The sequence below is a fragment of the Equus przewalskii genome, chromosome 3, assembly GCF_037783145.1.
Source record: "Equus przewalskii isolate Varuska chromosome 3, EquPr2, whole genome shotgun sequence".
Classification (NCBI taxonomy): domain Eukaryota; kingdom Metazoa; phylum Chordata; class Mammalia; order Perissodactyla; family Equidae; genus Equus; species Equus przewalskii.
In genome coordinates this window covers 52,272,675-52,289,960 of record NC_091833.1, presented here as the reverse complement: position 1 = coordinate 52,289,960, position 17,286 = coordinate 52,272,675, and the positions used below count along the sequence as shown (strand labels likewise).

The 17,286-nt window shown below is 37.0% G+C and overlaps 1 long non-coding RNA gene across 1 annotated transcript; it reads right to left on the bottom strand.

Moving 5' to 3' along the window:
- Positions 1-492: 492 nt before the first annotated feature.
- Positions 493-13,410, bottom strand: LOC139082645 (uncharacterized). The gene is made up of 4 exons (XR_011538852.1): positions 13,329-13,410; positions 13,094-13,237; positions 6,440-6,568; positions 493-689 (listed from the first exon to the last, which is right to left on the bottom strand). It is a non-coding gene; the product is annotated as an uncharacterized lncRNA (long non-coding RNA).
- Positions 13,411-17,286: the final 3,876 nt, after the last annotated feature.

Below are 17,286 nucleotides of genomic sequence, written 5' to 3'. Positions count from 1 at the left end.
GAGATGGCCTACTGGGTCTAATTAGCACAATCAAAATGCTTGTTAATTTGGGGGTGCACTGTCTTCAAGACAATATATTGGGGGAGGGACTACAACTCAAGTTAAGCATGAATCTAAATCTTGTAGGTCTTCCCCCCTACTGAAACGTTTTGCGCTTCCTCTTTTGTTCTTCCTTATCTCCTGACATTTCTGCGATCATTATGTGCCTTTAAAAATCAAGTTCCTTTTTTACTCTACTTTTGAAACTTCCAGCCAATGGGATGGGGGTAGAGGGACACAATAACAAACAAATCAACCAAAAACACAACCTACAGCTTCTTTATTTTTTAAATTTTCTCCGTAGCTTGGACTTATAGATAGAACCAGTCACTAATAAATAGATTTCTATTTTCTTGCATTATCAGGAAGTCCTTCTGAGTTCAAATTAAGGTTATATAAAGTCAATTACATGGTGTCAAACACTTGGTTTTCTTTAAATAAATACACATTTAATTTAATGATATAGTGTGATGGTTAATTTTATCTGTCAACTTGAATGGACCATGAGATACCCAGATAGTTGGTTAAACATTATTTTGGGTGTGTCTGTAAGGGTAGCTTCTGGATGAGACAAACATTTGGATTGGTGGACTGAATAAAGCAGGTTGCCTTCTCCATGGTGAGTGAGCCTCATCCAGTCTCTTGAGGGCCTGGGTAGAACAAAAAGGCAGAGTAAGGGAGGGTTTGCTCTCTGTGTGACTGTCTTCAAGCTAGGACATTGGTCTCCTCCTGCCTTTGGGCTTGAACTTGGACTGGAATCTACACCCTTTATTCTCCTGAGTCTCTATCTTGCTGACTGCAAATCTTGGGTCTTCTCAGCCTCTATAACTGTGTGAGTCAATTCCTTATAATAAATCTTTTCATTATATTTATAGATTATATCTATATGTATCTCATTCATTCTGTTTCTCTGGATAACCCAGACTAATACACATACCATAACATTAAACGAGACTGGCTGTAGGTACATGGATTTTACACCATTTAAAAATAGTTATCTTGATTGATTTTGGTTTTAAATTCCAGACAGTATTATCTCATATATCCTTCTACTTATAAAATAAGAATGAATACACACATGCACACACACAAACACACACACAATCATTGGTCCTTCAAACATTTCCAAGTCTCTTCATTGTTCCAAACGGCTTATTTCACTTAACATAATTCCCTCAAGGTCCATCCACGTTATTGCAAATGGAATGATTTTGTTCTGTTTTACAGCTGAGTAGTATTCCATTGTATATATATACCACATCTTCTTTATCCATTCATCAGTTGATGGGCACTTAGGTTGCTTCCATGTCTTGGCTATTGTAAATAATGCTGCAATGAACATTGGGGTGCATAGGACTTTTGGAATTGCTATAGTCACTGAAATTTGAGTGTCATTTGTTAACGTAACACATCCTAGCCTATACTGACTAAAGTGGAACTGGAGATGTTTTAACCCGAGAATTTTATGTCCATCCATGTTATTAACAATGTGTAAAGGCAACAGAAACATATTCTCAGATGTGCAAGTCCTATCAGACAACCTTCATTTGATTTTTAAAAAACAAATACCTTAAATATTTCTCCAAAAAGTTAAATATGAAGCAAAATTAAGAGCCATTGGGAAAGGAGGGTTTGAAATGACTGACTGAAAGCACTGAGATTTGATGAGAGAGTGATATCTGAAAAAATGGTGGCAAAGCTGCTTATAAACTGAGTGCAAACATCATAAATAATTCTTGAAAGGAAAGAGATATAAAATATTAATATAGTAACATGTTGAATCTAAATTCCATATTAAATCAGCAAAGACTGAGAAGTTGGAAAGGGGAAAATGCTTACTCAATTCGTTGTATCAGACAGAAAGGATTAAAAATATACCATTTTACTCTCAACAATATTATACAATTAGAAGTTAAATAGTTATGTTAAAATTCTTAAATATAGTTTGGTAAAGGCTTTTAGTTAAAGATGGCAAAACAAAGACATTTTTGTTTCATTCTCCTTCTTGCAACCTACTAATAATGAAAAAATTGAAAAATACTGTAGAGGGCAAAAAAAACCTCTTATCATCAATGAAACAAGGAAATGATACAACCCGAAGTTACAGAATGGGAAGCAGGTTTCCCAGGCAATGATGTGAAATGAGGAAAGAAGCTGAGTGCTGAGAACGGAAGGACGCTTTCTCTTGAGAAAGAACACAGATGATGGTTTTTTTGTTTTTTTTGTTTTTTTGAGAAAGAACCTTGAGCAGAACACAGATTTCTCTCCAAAGAAGAGGTACAATCCTGAAAGCCTGGGGTTAGAGTGGCAAGATCTGGGTGGGGAGGAGCCTCAGAAAGAGCAGAATGTCTAGTTTGAAGGGGTGGTGGAACTAAGAAGACACCAGACTGGCATGCCATCCTCACCGCCTTCAGCCTGTTCTCCGAGCCAAGGAGATCGCTAGAGATAAAGCAGAGTGAGGAAAGGAAGAGAGGAGCCAGCATTCTCATGTCACTCCCAGTCCCTGAACAGATTGTTGCCAATAACTCATTGACAAGTACTGTGTGTTATAGCAACCACTAGCTGTAAGGAAGGCAAGGAAAACAAATCGCTATTACAGCTCCCGTGGCAGAAACAAGCAAAGGAGAAAAGTGAGTGAATCTGCAGTTTCTGCTTCTACAAAAAAAATAATAATCAGGATGGGAATCTAGAAATAAAAGAACTAAAAAGAAGATAAATGAACTGCAAAAGAAGAGCATACAGTGCAAGATAAATTACGTAATAAATAGACTAAGAGTTAAAAATGCATATTTCCTGATAGTCTCTATAGTGGATTGAATAGTGCACCCCCCCAACTCGTGTCTACTCAGAACCTCAGAATGTGACCTTATTAGGAAATAAGTCTTTGCAGATGTTATTAGTGAAGACAGGTTGCACTGGATTAGAGTGGGCCCTAAATCCAATGACTGATATCCTCATAAGAAGAGGAGAGGACACACAGAGACACACATGGCAAAGAGGGCCATGTGATAATGGAGGCAGAGATTAGAGTGATGTATATACAAGCCAAAGAATGACAAGAATTTCAGAGAGCCACCAGAAGCCTGGAAGAGACAAGGAAGGCTTCTCCTCTAGATCTTTGAGAGGGAGGATAGCCCTGCTGACACTGACTTTCAGACTTCTAGCCTCCTGAACTATGAGCCAATACATTTCCATTGTTTCAGGCCACCCAGTTTGTGATAGTTTTTTATGGCAGCCCTAGGAAACTAATACAGTCTCCAAGAACTTACATAAAACATGAATGTGGTGGATAGACTCTAGGGTGACCCCCACAATTCCTGCCTCCCAGTGTTTATGCCTTTGTGTTGTCTTCTCTCCTTGAGTGTAGGTAGGACCTGTGATTTGCTTCTAACCAATAGAATTCAGTAAATGGGACACTGAATTTATGATTATGATTATATATATGTGATTACGTTACATAAGATTGTAACCCGTTATGTTGGGAGATTCTCCCTTGCTGGCTTTGAAGAAGCAATTTACCATATTTTGAGCTCCATGCCATATGGAGAGGGCCACAAAGCAAGGAGGCAAGGGTGCAAAAGCTAGCAAGAAAATGAGGCCCTCAGTCTGGCAGCCTGCAAGGAACTAAATTCTGCAAACAACCATGTTGAGTTGGGAAGCAGATCCTTCCCCAGTCAAGCCTCAGATGAGACAGCAGCCCCAACTGATGCCTTGATTGCAGCCTTGTGAGACCTCGAAGCAGAGGACCCAACTAAGCTGTGTTCAGACACTTGACCCACAGAAATTGTGAGATAACAGTTATGTGTTGTTTTAGGCTACTAAGTTTGTGGTAATATTCTTGTGCAGCAATAGATAACTAGTACTATACTCTCCATAGAAGAAGATCTGGAAGAAGAAAGTCAAAAGTTCAAAATAACAACTTGAGACATTAGAAGAGGGAAATAATGGGGCCAGCCCGGTGGTGCAGTGGGTAAGTTCACACATTCCACTTCTCAGCAGCCCAGGGTTCGCCGGTTCGGATCCCAGGTGCGGACGTGGCACCACTTGGCAAAAGCCATGCTGTGGTAGGCGTCCCACATATAAAGTAGAGGAAGATGGGTATGGATGTTAGCTCAGGGCCAATCTTCCTCAGCAAAAAGAGGAGGCTTGGCACTAGTTAGCTCAGGGCTAATCTTCCTCAAAAAAAAAAAAAAGAAGAGGGAAATATTGAGATGAAAGACTTCAGAAAACAAATGAAAGAGATAGAAACTATGTTAGAAAAATACAGTAAAAAAAAAAAAATCTTGACCGAATATGCAATCTAAAGAAATCACATAACACAAAATGAAAACAATACAGCGATGTGATAATAAATAGATTTGATATGAAAAAAGATACCATACAGACATGAATAAGCAAATAGATATGAGGAAGAAATTTGAGGAAGAAATAGAAATTGAGGAAGAAAATAGAATAAATGGAGTTAAACAAATAACAAAAAAGAATGAGAGGTTACTTTCTGGAAACAAAGACCAGAATTTTTAGACTGAAAGAACAAACTTTGCCTAAGAGAAAAACTGGTTCAGAAAGATCCACACCAAAAAGTATCCTGGTACCAAACATATCAAATCGTCGAATTTTAAGAATAAAGACAGAATTTTATGGAAATTTTATGCAGAAAAGCAAGTAGCATTCAAGATGAAAAAAAATCAAGCTATCCTTGGATTTCCCCATAATAATACTTGAATGCCAGAAAACAGAGGAAGAATGTCTATAAACTTCTGAAGGAAAGAAAACGTGACTCTAAATTTTATCCCTAGCCAAGTTATCCTTCAACTATAAAGAGAAAGACATATTCTCAATGGTTCAGACATTCAGGGGATACATTCCTACAAAAAAGTATATCAATGAAATTTAGTCAACTGAGGGTGTATAGAAACATGGAACTCAAGAAAAAAGAAGCTGAGATAAAAGGACTGATAATGAACACTGAATCTCCTTAAGTAGAAAGCCACCACTAAAAAGTGTCAAGAATTTTGATTGCAGAATAAATGTAAATGTTATTAATCTTGACATTATAAAATTAATAATATGAGTAATACAGATCTGGGAGAGGATGGATTAAGAAACAGTAAGTACTCAACCATCCCATCTTGCAAACAAAAAGGCAACATATACTGTGTAGAATTGCAACACGTGGTTTAGAAAGTCATGGCTCCAACCTCCTAAGAGTTTTCTTGACTTTAGTGGAAATTTGTTATTTGTAGTAAAGACACATTTACTTCAAGCTCACTGATTCCTTCAGCTTCACTTCAGTTTCTTCTTTCATTAAATTAAATTTTAACTGAATAATTTATCAAAAAAAATCCTTCAATCCCCATTTGATAAGATTCCATTTGCATAATTGAATATAGACAAGTGAAATTATGCTAACCAAAGTTTAGTGACAGCTGTTTTTAGCAACAGGATTTGGGATAAATCTTGCATTTCTCCTTTGCATTTTAGTGAATTGTTTAGTTAGATTTTTAAAATGATAAATGTGTATCATTTGATGGGAAAAAGGCCACTCACATTAAACAAGTTTTATAAAAAATAAAGGAGACAATTCTCAATGAAAATGTAACAATGAAACTTTCTAAGTATTATAATATATTAAGCAAAAGCTGGTTGAATAAAAGAATTGGCAGAAATACAAAGGAGAGAATTTAATTTAAAGTAGGCAAAACGAAGAATTTAAGTATGCAAAATATAGATAAAATTGATTTATACCCTGCAAACAAAGAATATAATTTTTCTGTGCCCAAGAACATCTATAAAATTTGACTATATATTAAGCGAAAAAAAACCCAACAAATTTTGAATGATAGAAGGCCATATTCTCTGATAATAATCCAATAAAAATTAGATAAATAAAAAGTAATAAGAAAAAAGAAAGAATAAAGAAAGAGGGACTACCCAATCCCCTGGAAATAATATTTTGCTAAAGAATCACTGGTAAAAAGAGGAAATGAAACTTACAATTATATACTAGTTAGATATTGATGACAACAGTACTGCATATCAAAATATGGGTTGGACCCAAAGCTGTTTGCAGAGAAAAATTCATAGTGTTCAATGTACTTACTCTTAAACAAGAAAAGAAGAAAGGAAGGAAGAAAGATAAGAAAGAAAAAAAGGAAGGAAGGAAGGAAGGAAGGAAGGAAAAAGTAAAGAAGGAAAGAAAAGAATGAAATGTTATATCTAAGAACCAAGAAAAATAACAATGGACAACTACATAAGGAAATGGAATGAACACAGATAAGTCAGATATTAATGAATTAGAAAATAGGAGGACTATTAGCAATAATTAGCTTTAGGAAAAAGAAACTATCCTAACTATTTTCAATAGAAATGGATTTAATATGGTAAATTTGGTACTTACAACATAACTGAAAGGACTGGAGAATCAAGCTTTCAACTGAGCCTTCAGGAGTTGTTGAAAAATATCACTACTTCCAGTACCACTTTCAATCTTGCCACATCAAGAAGATGGAGATTTGGGAGACCACAACTGTAATGGTTGAATTTGAGAACACAATATCAGAGATTTTATACAGGAATCAGGAATCTTGGATGGGAAGCTGCCTGCTACTGTTGGAATTTCCTCCTAGCTGCTCACGACTGGGCTCTATTCTTGCAGAAAAATCCAGTATCACTATGACTGGGACAGGCAGCAGCAGCAACTGGATTAGATGGGACCGAATTCGTATCCAGAACCCTGCCTCAAATGAATCTAGAAAATGTGATTTGTAGGTCTTCAAATGCTATAGCACACGAAGTGACGTCAGAAGTAGGCTGAAATGGATGCTGGGTACGTTACCTGTATCTACCACGATAGCTAATAATACTTCCTGATCAGTTATATCAGACACTGTTTTAAGCATTTTATATGTATTAACTGATTTAATCTACACTATATCCCTACAAGTTTGATGCAATTATTAACAGTCAAGGAAAATGCCTGTAGAAATCAAGTAACTTACTCGAAGTCTCAGAAAGGGGCTGAGTCAGAATTCAAATACAGTCAGTTTCTGACTCTGGAACTTGCGCTCCGAACTGTTACATTCAACATTTGTTTGTTTTCTTTCTTTTTAAAAGACTAATAAAAATGTAAAACTTCTGTCAAAGTTAATGGAGAAAAAAAGAACAAAACACCGAATATATACCATTAGGAATTAGGAGGTCTACCATTGAGACAGAGGAGATGACAAATGTCACATGGTGGTACCAGTGGTAGCTTGATGGTATTAAATTTGTAAATCTTAAAAAAATGGATATTTCTAAAAAATGTAATAGTCCAAAACTGATGCAAAAATGAATTTTGAAACCTGAGTGTATCAATAGCTATGGCAGAAAATAGCCACCCCTCAAAAAGTATAAGCCCCTGACAGCTTTATAAGCCATTACTGTAGAGTCCTCGAGGAAAAGATAATTTCTCTACCACTGTTCCATTTATAAAACTTCTGAGTCACATTATCAGGTATAGTGAAAATGTTGCATTGTATTTTCTATAGTTTGACTTAAGCACATTGAAAATAACCACATTATTTCAGGTCTCCCATTATAGCTGAAAAAAAAATCATTTTCAGGTAGACAGAATTTCCTTCATTGTTTTCTCCCTTCTTCTCCTCTTGGGACAGCATTTACGTTCAAAGGACTTAATGATAGTCATAGTATGGTGGTGTGAACTGTCTCCAGCTCCTGGGCTGTCATCTGCCTGGGGGTTCTGTTCCCAGTTATAGCCATCTCTCCTCAGTGTCATCTGCTGAGTCCTGATTGGCCTTATCTGGTTTCCAGTCATATGATGCCATTACTATCTTCCTCCCAATTCCCTCTCTCACCCCTGAGAACTCTCCAGTCTTCATAGTGTTCAGTTCAAACTACCAGAAAGAAAACCATTTGGCTGCCCTATCATTCCTTTTTAGGATGCTAAGTGGCTCTCCATGAGTCTGTCTCATCCAGGCCTCCTAGGCATTGGGCAAATGTCTTACTCAGCTATCTCATGCTGTGTAGGGCTGAGGAGCTCTTTCGGACTCAGCATCTGGCAGGTGCATCCAGACCTGAAGCTGAGCATGGATCTCTTCTAGTCTCAGATCTCAATACTTCCCAGGGAGATCATCACCATGCCCTCTCTCCATTAGGAGCCAAAGGGTCAGAAAGGGGACCACCATGGAAGGCGGAGGGAGTACTTGGCTCTTTCTTGGAGATTCTACCAGCGTCCACACCTTGCTTCTTCTCCATCTCTATAGAGGATAGAGGACAGGGAGAGGTCTTGTCCTGAAGGGGGCCAAGAAACTTGGAGTCAGGAATGTGACAGTTGGGAGACTCATTGTGCTTATTTTTCTTTCGTTTCTCTGCCTCCGCTATAGTAGGATATTGAAAGAGGAAGAGAGTTTGCTGAACTTGTAGGCTGATAGCAACTGTCAACACTACTTAAACTTTAGAAAATAAACATGAAAAATTGGAACGTTCCATTTTTACCAATTTACCATGATCATGAATACAGGTAACATGCAAAAGATCAAAAGAAAATCTTAGCATATCTATCCTAACAATTTATTAAAAAAATAGTAGACCACGACCATGTTGTATTCCAAGAATGTGAGCTATATATCTGTGACTTGCTTATATTTTTTGTGTAATTTTTTGTATTTAATAAGTTAATTGGCAAGCCACTATGTGAGGGTGTGGTACATAGAATATGTGGCACAGACCTCAAGGATCTTACAATCTGGTTGGAGAGTCAGATGTAACTAATTCATGATATGTATAAGAAATATTTAAAGTTAGTGCATTGGTTCTTCAAACGAATTATATAAATATGCTCTGGGTGTTTATTGACTGTCAGATCGCTTTACTGTAGGGTGGTAGGGGAGGAATTTGAAAGAGGGTTAACATAATGTCAACCTTAAAAGATAAGTTGGGCATGTATGGAGCGAGGATATTTCAGGCAGGCAATACAACAGGTAAAATTGTGAAGAAAAGAAAGCTGAATATATATGTGTTCAGTATACAGTGAGTAAACTTTGGAAATAGAGCGAATTGTTATAGGTTTAGAGATACTATGAGTTAAAAACTGTACTCCTGAGGTAATATTGATTTAAAAGATATGTTGTGTATCCTTTAACATATTCAGCTGGTAAAACAATCTCAGCCTACTTAAGGAACACTCTGGTTCCGCGTGAATAACAAGATCTATTGATTGTAAGTTCAGTGTATGCTTCCTTCACACAGTTACCCCCCAGAGTGCAGTTTAAGCCCCCCAGTCTGCTTTCTCTTGACTTTTTCTCTGTCAAGACATGGCTGTAAAAATGGTCGACTCTTCTGCCATCTACTTAACCTCTATTTTCTATTACCAGTCCCTGGATTCTTTTTTATGATCCTCATCAAGTTATACTCAAGCAATCTAAAATGGGAATAAAATTGTTACTAAAAATTATACGGAAGTAAAATCATGTAGACTGAAACTTTCACAAAGTGAACTTGAAACTGGGAAGGAATAACTGTGCTGTGGTGAAAGATTTTCTGTTGTTGTTTTCTTGTGTAAACACAAATTGTTTTTCTAATTGGGCTGTGGATTCCTTGGGGCTCAAAGACTAAATATTTATAGTTCTTTATGTATAATATATGGTTAGTGGGAGCTCCCACAACAGCTCCAAAGACAGAATTACTTAGCTGGTTTAGATGGAAATACATACACCTTTATTTCTCCACTCAAGGAGTATTGACAAGAAGACTCCTTGCCTATTTTCAGAATTTATTGGCCACTCTCCTCACCTTCCACCTCTCTCACTCTGCCAGGTGGTCATATATTCTTCCCTTTACTGATGCCCACTAAGTCTCTGATCCTGCTGCATTTACCTTCCACTTACACACATCTCAGTGTCTAGCTCTTGAATCTAAATAGAGCTTGCTTTTCCCAGGTCCACTCCACTTTGCCTCAACTTCCTTTAGCCCTTCCAAGAGGGCATTGCAAAAATGTCTGCCTCTGCTCTGCATCTGCTTCACCTCTCTTATCTTTTCTCAATCTCCAATTTCTTCTTTTGTTATTATTCCCGACATATTGCACTTAATCTCTAAATATTTGTTGATTGATTGGTTGGTTCTACATAATACAAAAGGGTTACTGACTCTATTTAAAAAATAATGTGTTGTGAATTCCCTCAAGCATGAGTCGGGAATAGATAAACTCTTGCATGACAAATTGAGAAAATAAACACTTCATCTTATTAGATTGTTTGCACCGAGATGCAGATGAAATAAGTGATAGATCACCACCACCAACTAAATTACAAACACTGCTTAGGTTTATAACAACTGTAATTATAAGTGCAGCCGTTTTTTGTTGTTGTTTTAAAAATTACCCTCTTGGTCAAAGGGAGCATGAAAAATGCTATTGGATCAATAATGTATTCGTTTAACCTTACCCCAACTCCTAACAGCGGTTGCAGATACATTAAAGGTTGGTTTGTGTGGGGCTCCATCAGGGCACAAGGTGTCAACGCCAAGCAAGGAGAGCAGCAGTCATGATGCAGCCACACTGCATCATCTCTCACTTGCTATTCCACAAACAGATGGGCGATGGGCTGTAAAACGTTTGAAATGTGAAGATCTGGATTTTTTTTTTTTAAAGATTTTATTTTTTCCTTTTTCTCCCCAAAGCCCCCCGGTACATAGTTGTGTATTCTTCGTTGTGGGTTCTTCTAGTTGTGGCATGTGGGACGCTGCCTCAGCATGGTCTGATGAGCAGTGCCATGTCCGCGCCCAGGATTCGAACTAACGAAACACTGGGCCACCTGCAGCGGAGCGCGCGAACTTAACCACTCGGCCACGGGGCCAGCCCTGAAGATCTGGATTTTATATCCATTTTAATTCATTTGGTTTTTCTTAGCTATGGTAGAGGGGCCTCACCCACTCCTTTCCTGAATTATGTTCCCCATCCTTACCAGGGCTTCATGGTGGACAAAGTGGACTCCCAACTCAAAAGTTTGAGGCATTCCTCTCAAATTTCAGAAATAGAATGAAATAGACTGAGTAGCTGATTTTATGTGAGCATTATTCTTTTTGTTTATACCTCCATTATAGAATTATTACAGTAATTGTTTTTAACTCACCAGATTAAAAAGTCAGGGACCACGGCTTGTTTACCTCTATTTACATAGAGTCTGGAACACTGGTGATGCTCAGTATATATTTGACTAATGAGTAAATGAGTGGCTATGAGTGGAAGAGCTGGAAACACGGGAGGAGAAATGGCATTTCCATAGGTTTATGATGTGATAAAATAGAGAGAGGCAGGAAAAAGCAAAGCGTATTTAGAATAAAGGCATTTCTCCAGCTTGGTCGAAAGTTGTGAAACTTAGGAAAGGTTGAATGTGGTCAAATTTGAATCCCAGACTGAATGCCCGATTTAGGAGTTTGGGTCTTTATTCTGTAGATAGTAGGAAGTTTGAACTATTTGTAACAGAAGAATGACATGAGGGAAACAATGCTTTAGGAAGATTAATCTATCTGCAGAATGCAAGGACTGCATTAGGAAGAGACTGGAGATTGGAAGGTGAGTAAAGAGGTTTAAACATAAAGACGGGCCGGCCCAGGGCCAGTGGTTAAGTTCACGCACTCCGCTGTGGTGGCCCAGGGTTTCACTGGTTCGGATCCTGGGTGTGGACACGGCACCGCTCATCAGGCCACACTGAGGTGGCGTCCCACATACCACAACTAGAAGGACCTGCAACTAAGACATACAACTATGTATGGTGGGGGGGGGGGGGTGCTTTGGGGAGAAGAAGCAGAAAGCAAAAAAAAAATGTTTGGTAACAGTTGTTAGCTCAGGTGCCAATCTTTAAAAAAAAACAAAAAAACAAACCTAAAGACAGGTAAGACCTGACCTAGAGTGGTAGCACCAGAATAGCAAGGTAGGGATGTTGGAAGAAATGTTTTAAAGGAAGAAGTGTCAGGATTTTTATTATGTTTGGGTTTGGAGAGCAAAGGAGAACTATGTGAAAGATGACATTCTGATTAAGAGTTAGGATAAAAAAACACTGTTTGTTCCATTACCAATAATAGAGGAACCTGGCACCAGGTTGGGAGGGGGAAGGCATTGGAAATAGATTTTAGGAACTTTGATTTTTCCAATGTTACTGCAATTAAAAAAAAAATTAATTTAAAAAAAAAGAAACTTTAATTTTAAGGAAATTGGGAAATATATGAGTATAAATATCCCCCACACAGTTTAAGATGGAGGACTAAAATCCTGAGAACAAAATTGGATAAAAAAAATCAACATTTGGTAGTAATCTATAGAGAAGTCACAGCTGATTTTTAGAGAATAGAAGAAACCTCTAAGAGAGTTACTGGGAGAAGAACAGTAGTAATAAAAATTAAACTTTGAGATTATGTTAGATTTGGCCATTTGTAGATAATGTAAAGGAAAAATAAGGTTATCAAATTAATGTTTACAATTATTTCCCACATTGCTAAACAAGTTAATTTGGTTGTGACCTCTTTAAATAAATGTCTTAAATTAACTTAATCTCAATTGGTGGAACTAAGGATGATGGAAGGCACTCCATCCACCCCTCTCAGTTTTCAAAGTGGGAGATACTGTGAATCTTCTCATAGACGGTATTTTTATTTATTACTTCATTCTACTCCTATATATATTTTATATGAATATAACAATAACCTTTTTTGAGAAAACATTATTTGCCAGCTTTTGGCACTCCTTAATGTTGTAATATCAGAACATCTCCCCCCCAACCCCCACTGCGATAACAGGACATCCTAATGTCATTTTTTTAAAAAAAGTCTTAGAAACAGTTAAACTTTTATACAAACAACATTATGCAGATCATCTCACCTAATTCTTTTACTCGTCTTATGTCTCAATATCCGGCAGGCTTATAACTCCCACTAAAATGTTTGTTAGCATGAACTAACAGTTGTATAATGTTTTATAATATACTTTTACATAATGTTCAATTTGATGATCATAGTAAATCTATCAGTATGGCAGCATTATTATTATTATAATTACCATCTTAAAGAAGAATAAAATGAAGCTCAGAGAGGTTAAGTCAGTCTTCTAAGTTCTTTGTTTTTTCTTTCTTTTGACTCCAAAGGCTCGTGGGCTCCCCAGTGGTCTCTAATGAATGGCATCAAGGGGTCCACAAAAAATCCACTAGATGGGAAAAACAACAACCACTTCTATACTGTAACTCTAAAAATAAGATAGAGTTTAAATTGTACTGATATTTAATATACAGACTGACCCAAACATGTGGAACAGACTGTATGTCAGGTGGTCATGCTCCCTGCCCCTTTGGGTACAGGAGGTGTCCAGAGGGAAGTGTGGGAACTCCAATGCAGAGACTTCCCAGGGGCCCCCTCCTGTTTGCTCACTCTCAGTGTATTGTGTCACAGAGCAGCTTGCATGCGCCCAGTTGAGAGGATTTATGGTTAATATGGCCCATTTTTAACTGAACTCATCCTCATAAAATGTACAAATGACATACAGAGATTCCTGTAAAGAAAATGCCAGTTGGAATCAAGACTAACAATGCTCAAGCAAACGAATAGGAAAATGGCAGAACAAGCACTTCTCTTACTCAGAATGTGAGATCTTTATCAGCCATATTATAAGATAAAATAATGATCTGAAGAGTAGTTGGCCAAAAAAAATGTTTTAGCTATCAAGAATACTATTTAAAAAGATATAGATTTACATCTACTGTCATTATTCATGAGTATCACTAGGCGTATATTTTCCTTTTAGATGTTGGCTAATGATTAGCAAGCCATTTTAACATGAAGTATCTAGAATATGAAGACAAATTCTATAACTGTTTCAGCAATGTTTGAAGTGATACTCAATCTAGTACTTTACAAAATTTAATGAAAATATGAGCGCCTCCTTACAATTTCTTATTTAATTGCAAAGGCAAAAAGCAGTTGTTCACCCTGTCACAGTAAAATGGCTGAAACAATAGACCCAACATAGTAGCAAAGTGACAGGCATTCCCTTTATAGCAAAAAGCGTCAGAAGATGCATAGTGAACATTGCTGAAGATATAAAAAATGTTACTTACAACAAATTTCACAGTAAAGGAGGACGTGCTATATAGGAAAGTACAAATATTTCTCCAAAGTCTAAGCATGTGGTATTTGCTGTATTCTCTTTCAACAATGAAGTCCACAAAGAAAGCACTACTTTTTGTGTAAGATGCTAAAGAATATGAACCAGAAAGATAGCTCTTAATAGCAAATAACTTCTTTAATGAAAACTATGTTTTCTACAGATTTTATGTATATAAGCAAGCTGCATTGCCAGGAATTAAAAAATCACTCCTAGGTTATAGATGAGTTTCAGAGAGAGGACAATTCAAATTCATTCAATCATTCATTCATAAACACAAAGTGAAATTAAAGTCACACATGCACAAAGGATGCCATCAATTTCATATGGTTAATTTAATAAAAATAACAAATTTAAATCTATAGCAAAAGCTCTGAACATTGCAATCACATGTGGCATGATATGAAGATCTTCTGTGCTATAGTGTATGGTGAGACTGGTTGGTTATCTCATACTAAAGACTTTATTTTTAAAGATTGGCCCTGAGCTAATACCTGCTGCCTATCTTTTCTTTTTTTTTCTTCTTCTTCTCCCCAGACCCCCCAGGACATAGTTGTATATTCTAGTTGTAGGTCCCTCTGGTTGTGCTATGTAGGACGCCACCTCAGCATGGCTTGATGAGCGGTGTTAGGTCCGCGCCCAGGATTCAAACTGGTGAAACCCTGGGCCACCAAAGCAGAGCATGAGCGCTTAACCACTCAGCCACGGAGTGACCCCTTGTACTGAAGACTTTACAAAAGTTGAACTTATAGACAAGTGAATATTTTTCTTTAAGAAAAAGATAAAGGCTCCTTTTCTGATATTACAAGCATGGCTGTCTAAAACTATTTCACTATGTATTAGATAATAATAATTTTAAAATTACACTTAATCTGTCCCTACAAGGTAAATGTGGCATTTTGACAAGAGAGAAAGTTAGTACTTTTTTTTGAAGGAAGTTGTATTATGAAGAGAACATTTGAAAAAAAAAGGATGTTTGGAAATATTCTCATCTTTACGTGATGGAAATGTATGGGAGATCCTGGGATAAGCTCACCAGATCAAAGAAGGACTTGCTGCCCAGCTGTGGGGACCGAGCTCAGCTGACCGTCTCCTGCAGTCAGCTGCTTCGAGGTCAGCCTCAGTTACAGAGCTCCCCTTCCTGGAACACACGGTGACTGAATGATGTGGGAGTATAAAGGCTCAGCCCTTTTGGACCAATGCAAGATGCACTGGCTCCAAACTCCGTTAAAGGGGGAGTCGAGGCATTGTCGGCTTCTGTCGAAGTGCGGCTTCTTCCTCTGCCCTGTTCTGCTTCCTCCCTCTGCTCTGGATGGCCTTGGTCCCTGAAGAACACCTTGCCTCCAAACTCAGAAACGTCTGCTTTCTGAGAACCTAAACCGCAAAATTGATCACTTAGTAAAACTCCCCATGCACACCAAAAAATTGGAAACAGATTATCTTAACTTGTTTAAGAATCTTCCATAGGAATTCCAATAGTTTTGAACCTACTTACTAAAAATATAAAAATTAACTTTTGATGGATTTGCAAGATTTTGTTGATTGAAATCATGAAAGATCAAAATTTATTCTTTAAATTTCAACAAAAATCTTTGCCTAATTAGTAGATTGAATTGAATTATTTTACAAGCAGAGTTAATGATGTGCTTTCTCCATTGAAATCTATGTTTTTATGTGGGGTATTTTTCAGCTAGAAAACTATTAAATTTAGGTATTTGAATAAAATGATCTTAGACTTAGATCTGTCAAATTGCTATGTTACAAAGTGTTAAAACAATGTTTCCAAGAATAATAAAACATTCACATGGTTATTTCTAAAAATATTAATCTCACTAAAATAATTGTTACTAGTGAGAGCAAAAATGTTTTACAAGCTCAATAATTAAATAGTTGTTTAGAAATATTCTATTTCAGCTTTTCAATATATTTTGTTTGCATGTATATAATTTATAATTAAATATATGGGGATACTTAAAATTTTTTCACTGATATGCTATGGTTACAATATCAAAAATTTTGGTCATCATTGCAGTACACCATGCACCGTTTTTTATATTCAAAGAAGGAAGACCAGTGACAAAGAGGGAGAAGATGAACAAAGGAAACATTGGAGGATAGTGAAGAGAAACGTTTCTATTTTAGCAACTAGAACATATTCCCTTATTCTAGGATAATATAAATTAAATCACAGGAGACCAGACTCTCAGGTTTTCTCTCCCTACCACATACAGTCACATGTTCCTTAATGAGAGGATATGTCTGAGAAATGGCATCGTTAGGGGATTTTGTAGTTGTACAAACATCATAGAGTGCACTTACACAAATCTAGATGGCACAGCCTACTACACACCTAGCGTGTATGGTACAGCCTGTTCCTTTTAGGCTACAAACCTGTACAGCATGTTACTGTACTGAATACTGTAGGCAACTGTAACACTATGGTAAGTATTTGTGTATATAAACTTACCTAAACATAGAAAAGGTACAGTAAAAAAATGGTATAAAATATAAAATGTGGCACACCTTTTTAGTGCACTTACCATGAACAGAGCTTGCAGGACTGGAAGTTGCTCTGGGCGAGTCAGTGAGTGAGTGGTGTGTGAATGTGAAGGCCCGGGACATTACACTGTTGTAGACTTTGTCCACACTGTACACTTAGGCTACACTAAATTTATTAAAAAATTTTTCTTTCTTCAATAATAAATTGAAAACCTTTCTGTAACTTTTTTTTTGGTGAGGGAGATTGGCCCTGGGCTAACATCTGTTGCCAACCTTCTCTTTTTGCTTGAGGGATTGTTCCTGAGCAACATTTGTGCCCATCTTCCTTTATTTTGTATGTGAGATGCTGCCATAGCGTGGCTTGATGAGTGGTATGTATGTCCGCGCACAGGATCGGAACCCATGAACCCCAGGTATCCAAAGTGAAGCATGTGAACTTCACATGCAACTTTTTACTTTATATACTTTAAATTTTTAAAAAATTGTTGACTCTTTTAGTAACTCTTAGCTTAAAATGCAAACACATCGTACAACAGTACAAAAATATTTTCTTTCTTTATATCCTTATTCTATAAGCTTTTTTCTATTTTTAAAAT